Raw genomic sequence first — 10,842 nt, 5'->3', positions numbered from 1 at the left:
ACACAGGCTGAGCTCAGTAGAAAGGATACTCTGTTTGCACCTTCCAACTCCCTTGGGAGCATGGGTTAACTTTAAAAATTCCCCTCATTACCCATGAAGCCTCAGTGGTTAATTACCCCTGCACCACATGCTGTACAAGACAGACAGAGCCAGGGGGAGGGGGAGCATACCAGGCAGGACCTGCTCAGGGCTCTCTGCAAACCAATCCATTAGAAATCAAAAAATGCAGCACCTTGGAGCAATTCTCTCAGCTGGGTTTTTTCCTGATTCTTAAGAGAGTAAAGATGTGCAAACTACGTTCGTACTTGTACAACTTCCACTCGATTTGGGGAAATTCTCCGTCAGAAGCAAATGAAATCATTTAAGCAAGAGGTGTCCAAGTGGTCTGGGAGCACTGAGTGCATTCACTGGGATTTGTAGCTTTCTGACAGATTCCACATTTGATAAAAACTTTTTGATCTAATAAGTGATCTGCCATAATAGCTGCTTCAAAGAAGAAAAAAAAAAAAGCTGCTGAAGCATTAGCTATAACTTTACAATCAATAATGAGCAATATTTGCTCGGGACTTGATCCAGGACTCTATTTTTCTTTTCATCTGAAAGTATTTGCAAGGTGGACAAATACCAAAAGAGGGAAGGGAGAAGGGTTTACCAAGTATGATTCTCTATTAATGATTTTGGATTATATTTAAGTAAAGCCATCTCAGACAACACCAGAAAGTATCTCCTCCAGTAATGCAGTTATTTTTCTTAATAAGTTCCTGATATCCTAAAGAAACTTATAAATTACATTCTGTTTTCACCCAGGTCAGGATTTAAGGTTCGTCACCGGGAAAAGAGAGAGCTTTGTGCTGCAGCTCCTCTTGCCGCTGCTGGCAGGACTTGTACAGTTGGCTGCTCTCCCACGCTCTGCACAGCCCTAAGACACGCCAGCCCCACTCGGGAGGGTACAACCATGAGGCATGGCTGAAGCATCGAGGTGTGAGGTTTTATAGTGTCTGACACAGCTCATCACGCTGTCAGTATTCTTGTTTCTATAGGGAAAGTTTGTTTCACAGCCTGCTTTAACCACAGTGTTTTATACAGGTAGGCATTCTGGCTTTTCCTATTTCTCACTTTCCCTATTCATTTTTTCCACCTGCCCTCTAACTTCAGCAGGAGAGGGTGGTACTTTTCTTCCATGCTAGTTATCTCCAGTCCTTGCCAATAAGGCAGCCAGGGCACATCAGTCTGGACAACCCAGATTAGCCATGCCACCAGGGCCAGAGCGAGCACCTCACTTGCAGGGAGTGTTAACCCAGGGTCTGGGCACAGACAGCGAGCGCCGAGGCAGGTTTGCTAGAACGAGACTAAGAATTTGCTGTCATTTGCAAAGTTTTTTTAAATATAGAGCCCTCAACACCTGGAGTTTGCAGTGAGTGCCTCAAGCTCTAATTTAGCACCTCTTTCACCAACAAAGCAGAGACTGTTCAAAGGCACAGGCTCCCCGATTGCCTCTCTTAATTTACGTGCTCTGCTCGCAGACAGAGATGAAAACTGTAACACCAGGCACATCACATCACTGTGGACTCCCAACACCAGTGACAGCCAGGACAGCCCCCGCAATCTTTGGCTGGGAAGCCAGAAGACCAGTCATCAGCACCAAAAAAGTGTTCTGAGCTCAGAAAACAGGAACGGGGTACAGCTACCCATGCCACCCACCTGCTGCTCAGCTGCAACATGGAACTGCACACACAGGTGACAGGCAAGCTTACCCATGGATGTTAAAGATATGCCACAGATCTCACTACTTTCTACTTTGGCATCTTCTGAGTATTCTCCTTGCAGGAAGGGAACCAGAAGCAGCATCTCACCCTACTCTTCCTATTGGATACCTCTGAAATGAGACTAGCACCAGAAAGCAGGTACAACAGGCTGAACTAAGACAGCAGAAGTCAAACAGCAAGCCAGAAACACATGCCTTGTGTTTATAAAACTGTAGAAAGCGTTCCACAATTCGTTGTGATTTAATATTGCCAGTCTGCGACTCATGCCATTACTTACTTTCATTGCCCCGTGTACCACCAGGGAGGTGGCAGGCACACTGGATGGAGGGATACGAGAGGACAATGAAGGATGGGTCTGCAAGATCTGAAGAACTCCGACAACTGTACTAGGGAAAGCAGTTTCTGTGTTTAGCATCAAGAAGCCATGGAGGAGAAGCCAAACTTCAGGTAATCAAGATGAAGTTAATGAGGATTTTTCTCATTGCCAAAAACAGCTCCAAGTGATAGGGCTGCGACTGAGCTGCGTGGCTGCCTGAGATCACCACGCTCTGCTTGGCAGCATCTAAACCACAAGGCACAGCACAGAAGGTACAGGATCCATGTGCTCTGGAGATGGTCAGTACAGCTCCTGGCATCCTCATGGAAAGGCCTGCCATGTTTAGATCTACAGGTCCAGCACTTGCTGAAGGTAAGTGTTTGAAAAAGCATTACCTTCAAGCAACAGTATCAAAAAGAGCAAAGAACAGCATGAGATCATTCTGCTAGCTTGCAACAGCTCCGTGTAAGGCATGATCATTGGAAAGGACTTGCCAAAGAGTCTTAAAAGCATAATCTCTCTGATCTGTAAATGGCTTTTCTGCTTCTAAGTCACCCAAGGGATTCTAGGAGTGGCACTGAGGGTATTTTTCAGGACAGCACTGCAGGATAGGAGACTGGAACCTGGTAAGAAAAATAAGGATCCAAAACTAAACAGAGTTTACATCAAAAAAATGTTTAAGAAACAGCTGCTTTCTCCTCAAGGATAGAGAAATCCTCCCCCTTTGCCCCATCACCTTCTCCCAGACCTGCAAAATCTCTGCAGTGACAGTCTGCTGGCAAGGGGCTCCAAATCTCTCTTTCAGCTACCTGAGCTATCCCCCTCCCCAAACCCTCTGGGCACACCTTCCCCCATCCTTGTGGCTCCCTATGCATGTGGGACCTCAATTAGTCTCTAGCACAAGGGCCCAGATGGCTCTTCCCTGAGCCCCTGCAGCCGACCAGACCCCTGCTATCCACATGGATGGAGAACAGACACCTCAGGCAAGAACGGCTGCGAACACAGTTCACGGAATGGTGTGACAAATCGTCCTGTAATTCACAGCCATCTGAGTGTCCTTGAACTATAACCACTGCTGCAGCCCCTATTAACGCTTAGTAACAACCAAGACAGCTCTAGCTCATTTTTATACTCTTGGCAGAAGTCATCCTAACAGCAAAGGCAGGCAGGTGTCCTCGCACTGAGCTGCCATTAAACGGAGATCCAGATTTTGTCACCAACAAAGCTCAGAAGCAACACCACTTGCGCTTTTAATTCAGGGCCACCTAACATCTACGCAGAGACCCTGGGGTAATTCCCAGCAGGTTATGATTTACTAGACTTCTGAAGATCAAGACAGACCTCTCCAGTCACAGGTACCTTCTCTCTCGATAGTTCCCATGTCCCAGTTCACGGCAAATATGCTGTCTGTGAGAGCCACCCAGTGCTGCTCTTCACTGTTTGACTTCTTCAAACCGCGAGGACAAAATCTGATGTTGTCAAGAGCATTTCATCTACACTTCTGCTTCTGATGGCCCAGTAAAGGCTAGAGACTGTTGCTCCAACCTGTGTGTGGCTGCAGGTGGCATTTATGCTCTGTTCTTAAATAGAAACAGCCCACCAATATCACCAAGGGACAGAGACGGTTCAAGAGGTTCAAAAAAATTGAACATGTATCATCAGCTTTGTTAAAAATCTGCTCTTTGACCTGGTCTATTACCTCCCGGCAATCCATTCACTCTCACACCAAGGCACTGCAGAGACACTGTCAGTTTGGCTTATACCCAGAAGAGCCCACAAAATTAAAATCTCCATGCCAAAATGAAGTGACTTGCTCACTCCTCTCCGGTAACCCAAGACCTCCCCACCATACAGATCAGGTGGGGGAGTTTCAAACTCCTGGGCCTTTATTTGTTGAAGCCCAAGGAAAGATCTTTAGAGGTTTTTGCCATCCAGTAATTATAACTTGAATTTTAACTCATACAATTAAACAAAACTATTGAAACATGCAAACAGGAATTATGAAATCTAGGATTTCCTATTTCTCTTTCAAACTCTCATTAATTTATGGATATTCAGAAGTTTAGGATATCACAGGAAGGCGTTTGTCATGGATATCTTTTAAGTATGGGATCAAAACAAAACAAAAAAATCCTTAGGTTACAAAAACACTGCAGAAGATGGACAGATTATGTAGTAAGAAAGCCCATCATCTCTTCCCAGCCTAAAATAAGAAGAAGCAATAAGTGATTGACAGCAAACTATAGTCAACAGAGAAAAAAGTCTTCATACATTATGATTCAGTTTTTCTTTTGTTGACTACAGTTTGCTGTCAATCACTTACAGCTTTTCTTTATTTGAGGGAGGGAAAAAGGTTGCTGTCTCCTTCTTCCCTACCAAGCTGCCTGTTTTCTTGCGTGCACTTTCTACCCAAGGTATTTAAATGTTCTCATCTTGTACTTAACAGAAATATATAATAAACCTCCCAATTACCTTCTACCCTTTTAAATGTCAAACCAATCAAAAGGTTGAAAGGGGAAAATTAAAGCCTATTTTCAGAAGAGCACACTTACTAATGTATTACTGACCTTCAAGAGAAGAGTAAGATAACGCAACTTTTTTTCAGTACATATCCTGGCTTCCAGCCTACAGGAGGAATTCAGAAATGTGGGATCCATTGCAAAAATGACTCTTAGAAAATTTAGTCAGATTTAGGTATCTACCTAAAACTGCGATATCTGATGGGTTCTGGTTTCAGTATTACTTCTGTAACTTTGATTAGCTGCAAGATAATTTTGTCTAGGAGGAGCAAAGGGAGAACAGAAACCAGATTTGTTACTAGAAGAGCTGACTACACTGCTGCATCATGCAGCAAGAGGGGTATGGGAATGAAACTGGACCGTGCGGAGCTGCCATTGCAAAACATTTCCTAGCAAGGCATGGCTTGCACCTGGCTTTCAGTCTGGTAAGACGACAATCAGGCCCTTCTACCAATATACTTTTAAAAGCGTTTTTATGCATATTAGAACAAGAGAGTAAAAGCATATATAGGAGAAAGCAAAACGCTTACCAGACACGCACGCAGCCAAAGCCACAACAACGCAAGGGCCTGACTTTTTGATGTGGATATTATTAATCTCTTAATCCTTTGCAACACGCCATCACTCAAAACACGTGCATATGCATTTGGGCCATGAGAATCAGTGGTGTTTTTTCCCTAAGACTTGGCTCAGCAGCCTTTAGCCTCCCACAAAACCCCCTCCATGCACACACTTCCCCCAGTAGGAGCAGAGGTGTCCTCACTGTGCTACAGGTGCCACCTCTAACCTGCTTCACCGGCAGATTCCCTGCTGTCCTGCACAGAGCACGGCGCAAGCACCTTCACGCAGCCAAGCTGTCAGCGAGTCAGACCAGCATCTAGGAGCTTTGTAGGGGAGGGTATGGCTCCTCAAGATCTGAATTCAAAATTTGCAAGTGTTAAGATCAAGAAAAATCCTTTTCTGGAGAGAAAAAGCCACACAGAAAAACATAGTGCCTTCTTAAAAATCACATTTAGCCATATTTCACTTTGTGCATATGTGATTTTGTTCCACATATGGCAAATCTTATGTTTTCAAGGAGACTCGTGTATGAACAGTTTTGCAGAAATGCACAGAACACAGCTGCTCATGCAAGCATTTTCCCATACACGTGGCATACTGCTAGATATCCCAACCCAGCATAGGAACTGCTCATCCCTCAATATTTAGCCTATCATGCAGTGATAAAGTAAACTATTTTTAATATCTTTGTGTAATGGTATTTCCATACTTCAGTGCAGGATCAAGGTCTGGTGGGCCAGAGGGTGGCAGGTGCCATTTGGGTGCCTACTACCTCCTGTCACAGTACTTTCTTCCCCGCATAGCAGCAAGTTTTGTTAAGGAATATGCTTCTGAGGCCCATGAAAGACCACCATCCCCATTACACAGAGCATCCTACAAAAGCCTGCGTCCATTCTGCACATCCAGAAGTGCCATACCAACGCTCGCGTTTGCCCTTGGCTAACGCTTCAAGGCCAAACCATGTGTTTTCTTCTTTGCCTTCCTGACAAACTTGTGTTCCTCAGATATGAACATAAATTAACCCTGCTAAGACTGAGGAAGATATTAGATTGTATAATTGTTGCATAGTACAGCAATATCACTGGTAAGATATTAATACTGGCATCATAAAAGCTGTGTTTACTTGCCTTTTATAGGCACACGGAGCACAAACGCCACTACAGAGCACTGTGCACACGATCAGTGGGCTTGGAGGGATAAAGAAGAGCACAGGCTGTTCCTCTGTACGGGATAATACCAGCTATAATGCTGCAGCCCAAGGAGATTTATGATGCTGTGGCAGCTCCTGGCTCCCTGACTTTGAGGGCGTGCTGCTCTTCCCAGTGTTTGCTGCTGCTGTTCGAACACATATTGTTCTGCTTCGTGGTTGCTCAGAGGTTAAAGTTCTCCTCCTCTCCCCGTTAACCTCCCACCCACCACGGGCTGCAAGGAGCCCCCCAACACACCACCCGAAGGGGTCCCTGGGCCTTTCACTCTGGGTGGCCATGCAGAGACTCTGCCCAGACCAGAAGGAGAGCAGTGCTCACCAGGCAAGGCCACAGAGCTGGGTTCAGACCCAAAACCATCATTCACGAGCACCCAACCACAGGGTCTGCTCAGATGCTAATCCACTCCCTGCAGCAACAGTCCCTTCGTGACCTGGCTGGCCCCACTCACTCCTTCTCAGGCCCAGCAGCCCCGGTCCCCTCCAGCACACGTACACCTTGGGGAAAGGATGGAGAAGTCCGATTCTCACTCGACCACTGACAGGCGAGAGCCCCACTCATGGGATCACAGCCAGGCTGCAAAGAAATCTGAGATCAGGGCTTGGAGATGGGCTGAAGACTGCAGCCCCATCTCACTCTGGTCTCCTGCACTGGAAAAGAACCGCTCCACAAATGCTACGTGGTATTGCACAGTCTTAGCTGAAGAAATGAAGATAAAAAGTCAAGAAAGCGCCATGTGCAGATGAATCTCTTGCAGACGATGAGGTGGTAACCTCCCAGAACATGCTTCAACTTAGAATAAGCTATTTAAAAGGCCCATTCCTCACAGCTACTTGCCTCCTGGGGAATTAAAATTGGGCAGTTGTTCACTCAAAGGGGCAGGTCTTGTTTCACAACAAAAATGCAGCCTCATTAAGCCCTTGCTGGGGCATTTGCATGGGAGTATAAGCGCTCTGAGGTGGGGATGGACATTATCCACCTGGAAGAAAAGCACTGTGCTATCTCAAGGAGGGCTGCTGCAGCACCCAGAGCAGGGTTTGAGCTCCCTGCAGCCTGAAGCGCAGAGTCTCCCCCGTCCTTGGGGTGTACAGGTGCCAGCAGCCACAGAGACCATCACGCAGCCCTGTAAATTTACACAAACTTAAAAAGATTTTGTTTTCTTTGCTGCCTTGGCTCCTGAAATTTATTAATATGACACTAGATGTCCCCAAGAATAGTGCCTGCCAAGTCCATTCCCACTCTCTAAAACCACATTATAAATCATACGCCAGGAGAACATCCTGAATGCTGATGACTGGAGGTTATGGCAGTGATGAGGGCTGCCAGGAAGAGAAATGGATTTTCCTCCCCCAGTCCCAGCAGAAGTGTCCAAACACATCACAGCCACTGCCCTGTTGGGCTGCCGCTCTGAACAAACTGAAACATGTTTATAGGAGCGATCACCGTCTCTGCACTGGTTAACACAATTAACGAAGGGATGGTTCAGTGGTTTATAGCTTGAGGTCTAACAGTGGTAATAACAAGAAGGGCCTTTGTTAAGACAGTTTCTTCCATTACAGCACAATAAAACTATGATTAGTTCCATATTCAGATAATAGAGAAAAACAATTTCCAGTTGCTGTAAATCTTCTGAGGCTGAAGCAGTACTGCCAAGTTACCTATTTGCTTGTTTGCTGCCTTTTGAACATTTCTTAAACAGGGTTGTTATTAGCAATTTAGCTTCTCAAGACACAATGCAGCTAATTAACCCTGTCGGGGGAGGGGGAAGCACTTATAAGCTCAGGCTGGACGCAGAGCAGGTAATCCGGGCTGCACACAGAGGACTCATCCATCCTGCTCCACCACCGCACCCCTGGGCAGCCTGCACCAGCCCAGCAGGTCACCAGCACTGGAGGGTCCTTCCGAGGGAGATGGACACCAGCCATTTGAACTGACCAGAGACACCTGCATGTACAGAGCCATCACCTGTGTGTTATTGAGAGCTCTCTGTCCACTATCTATTGGGTAAGAAAGAGTGGGAAAGCTGTTTACATAAAAATTATCCCACTTTGATTTGTGTTTTTTAATGAAATGGTTGGGAAGAAATTGGATGAGTTTCTGTGAAGGAAGCAAGAGTGAGGGAGCACGTATGAGAAAGGAAGAAGCATAATACTGGGACAAACCTCATGTGGATATGAATTAGTCATGAATTAATTTAGACTGGAAATGACAAGAAAGCCCCAGGCCTTGCAGGAGAGGAGCTCTGTATTTCCAAACACAGTATGGGGCCTGGGCATCAAAATGCTGGGAGGCAGAGGTTGACAAGCTCATATCCATAGCTCTGCAATGGGACAGCAGAGATGCCAGAGCAAGAAGTGAAAGCTTATGTCACAAATCTTAAGGTGTCGAATACGTTGAGCAACCTAGTAAGGGTTGTAACTTGCCTTAATTGTCATGTCTCTGCACAATGTTGTATTAATCCCGTGCTTCAGGGTTTCTATTTGCTGCCAGAAGAGACCTGGAACAACTTTCTTTGGGGGAATAAATTCTTTGCTTTCTTTTCATCTTTCATCTTAGAAGGTGGCCAGCACTTGAGATGGGATGGAACATGACACGCACTGTGTGCTCAGTACCAGGAAAGCTTCAGGAGCCTCCTGTCTTGCTCAGTTGATCATCACCAAGGTCACCAGGAGAATGCCTGCTTGGGTAAATACCCTCCCAGAAATAAAAGAGCTCCATCTTCATGCATGATGTTCACCAGTGTACTGTATCATTGCAAGAGTTGGAACTCCTGACCTGAGGTTGAAGTACCTACGTCCAACACCAGGTCAGGACTCATTGACTTCCAGCCATTCAGTAGCAAGTCCCGTGGCTATCACGGAGCTGAGCTCAAGAGAGGTTCCTCGTATTGCCCTTGGTTGAGCCACCACCAACTGCTTCACTTATAGGCCTTCCTGCTCATTCTCTCTCTACAGTCACCAGAGCTAACCAAAGACATGCCAGGCTTGGGAGCACTCTCAGCTGCTGCTTTCAGGACAGAGGCCTGAGGACAAGACCTTGGGGTGTATGGGAGAGTTTGGTGATGTTAAGACAACAGAAGCAACACCAGGATCTGTCTCCCAGTGTTGCTGGGCACGCAGCCACACAACCGCAGCAGCCTCAGATGGACCTGTGCTCATCTCACCTATACTGTTTTTACCCACTTTTCCCATGCACAGTCCCCAGCTGAGGGGTCTCCTTGTCTCTGTTCTGCTCTGCAAGGCTTCAGCCCTGGGAACGGCAGGAAGGGCTGGGGAGAAATAAAGACAGAAAGTAGTATTTCTGTTTCTTCCCAGAAGGACAGGGTCTTTCACAAAAGGCACAAAGTAGGCTATGCAGAGAGATGGTGGAAGAAGCGAAGAACAAAAGGCAGAGGAGGACCTGTTTGCCAGGAGACAATGAGAAGTCCAGTACTTCTACATCCAGGTCTTTCAGCAGAAGAGAAGGCAAGGCAAAACAAAAGCAGAGACTCTATGCTGGAGCAGCTGTCTCTTCTCTGAGCAGATCCCTCCCAGGTTCTGTGATCCAGAAAGCACCCCGGAGCACACAGGGACAGGCCAGAAACAGCAGAAAGCAGCTCCCCATGCCCATGCTGAAGGTGTGGTGGGGAAGAACGAGCTGCAGACAGATGCAAAACGCTCAGTGCTGAGGGACGGCATGTTTAAGGAAGGAGCCGTTTGGGAATGGCAGGAGGGAAGGACAACCCAGCATCATCTCAACAGCTTGCTGAGGCAACGTGCAAAATACAGATGCCAGTTAAAGAGTTAAATACACTTGCAGCACATGCGGTGTGGAGATAGAGACTGTGAGGAAGGGCTCCCAGCTCCCCTGGCAGGCGGACAGAAGGTGTCCATGCACGCACAGGCATGCTGCAGCAGCCCTCAAGCACAGACGGCCGGGGCAGGCCAGGCCTCTGCAGTTTCTCTGGCAATCCCTCATCTTCTCAGCCTGTTTCCCACAATACCGAGCACTGCTGTCCCACACACCCTATTAAGGAACGCCCCGCATTAATTTTAAATGCTCGCATTTTTTGCAACAATGCTGTTAGCGCTGGAAAAAAAATTCAAAAGAGCAAAACTATAAAGAAACATCTTCAAAACAGAGGCAGTCTGGCAGGCAGAGCAGCCTCGTCGCAGCATGGCCAGAGGATGGCCATGCCCGGTGGCTGCATGCACAGCCCCGGTAGCAGCCTCTGACCAGGCCAGTGCAGGGCTGCTGCAGCCCCAGCGCTCAGACACACACTCGGTGCCAAAGCTCCTTTGCAGGTCCGTGAAAACGGGTGGTGCCAGTGCTGGAGCATGGCTGCTATCGGAGGACCACGAGTGCCATCTGCAGCACAGCCCTCAGCCACACGCCGACAGTGCTGCACAGCATCCTCCTGGCACCAACCCTGCCCTGAAACTCTGGTCCGCTGCTCCTGATCAGCTCCCCGCCAGTCAGGGCTCGCAAAGGGTTTT

The sequence above is a fragment of the Buteo buteo genome, chromosome 6 (genome assembly GCF_964188355.1).
Source record: "Buteo buteo chromosome 6, bButBut1.hap1.1, whole genome shotgun sequence".
Lineage (NCBI taxonomy): Eukaryota > Metazoa > Chordata > Aves > Accipitriformes > Accipitridae > Buteo > Buteo buteo.
This window is presented reverse-complemented; position numbering follows the sequence as displayed.